The sequence below is a fragment of the Myotis davidii genome, unplaced genomic scaffold (genome assembly GCF_000327345.1).
Source record: "Myotis davidii unplaced genomic scaffold, ASM32734v1 scaffold200, whole genome shotgun sequence".
Taxonomy (NCBI): domain Eukaryota; kingdom Metazoa; phylum Chordata; class Mammalia; order Chiroptera; family Vespertilionidae; genus Myotis; species Myotis davidii.
In genome coordinates, this window is record NW_006293700.1 from 6,755,718 (window position 1) to 6,756,936 (window position 1,219).

At 39.7% G+C, this 1,219-nt stretch overlaps 1 protein-coding gene across 1 annotated transcript in view; it reads right to left on the reverse strand.

The window, feature by feature from the left end:
* ST18 (suppression of tumorigenicity 18, zinc finger) overlaps nucleotides 1-898 on the reverse strand; it is a 125,764-nt gene extending 124,866 nt beyond the window's left edge. The window contains exon 1 of the mRNA XM_015566292.1: nucleotides 608-898. The gene's annotated coding sequence lies outside the window, so the exon portion shown is untranslated. The remainder of the gene's footprint in view (nucleotides 1-607) is intronic.
* Nucleotides 899-1,219: the final 321 nt, after the last annotated feature.

A 1,219-nucleotide genomic window follows, 5' to 3' on the forward strand; every position in this document is an offset into this window, starting at 1 on the left:
TTTCAACAATAATATGAGACATCTTCTTGATATTAGTTATTCCTTCCTATAAGTAACTTACATTGTTTTGATAGCCCTCAACCCCAAAATATCTCCTCTATTATAGTGAGATGTCAGATTTGGGGTCTCGCTGGTAATTTTTGCATTTTCAGAAATTATTTCCACTTTACTTTGTTACAGAGAAAAAAAGTGTACAAAGTTTCATCTCCTATCAAATATTCCCTGCTGCAAGTTTGCACGTTTCAAATATGTATATAAACAAAGGCGTTACTGATGCAGTATAAATGCAATTGCACCATGACATTTTATTCTGAAATCCTCCTCAAAGCAGATACCATGAGCATTTTTACCACACGCAAAAAGGAGGCAGAAACAGCATTTAAAATAATGACCAAGTATACATCACAGCACGAACCAGCAACAGAAGTTCAAAACACAAATCAGAAAAAAAAAAAAAACAACATCCACACACTTCTAAACTTCAACCTCCTGCCACATATTATTTCCCCGGAAACAGAACTAAAGGTTACGGCATCAGACGTGAGAACTTACTGAGCGGCTTTAACATCCGCGCAAGCCATAGGCCGTTCAGAAGTTTTAAACTTACTTTTTTGCTTGTTTCCAAAACTTACATGTCTCTTCTCCCTGGTGTGCTGAACGGAAACACTGACGCTGTTTCTTTGAAAGGTAGTTCCCATGATATGACAACCAGTGCCTTTGACTGCGTAGAGATAAGCACCTGCGTTTGTGTCCCCTCCTTACGTCACACCTCCCTATTCAGACCTTCTCAATATAATTCACATTTGCACATCAACAGCCTCTTGCGCATACACAGATTTTTTTTCGGCTCTGGGCCCAAAACTTTCACTTTAATTTTCATCACATGATTGCTGTGGCATATGTCCTTCCAAACCTCCCATATATCAGTCATCATGCAAATGAGATGGAATATCACTCCGCTGCAGCAGATGGCCAGGGATGATAACAATGGCTCAACAGAGGAGATTCAATGTCCCTGACTTTATCGCCACGGCAACAACAACCTAAAATATATGTAATGGAAGTGGTGCTTATTAATTTTGCAGGCTCGAGTGTTCTGATTTTGTGAGTGAATGGGTTGAGTTAAAAAGGGGGCTGTGTCCTCCTGCCTCTAGAAGACTATCTATAAAAGCCAGAGACCTGGAAATTATTTTCAGTGACTAAGAAGGCAACAGCCTAG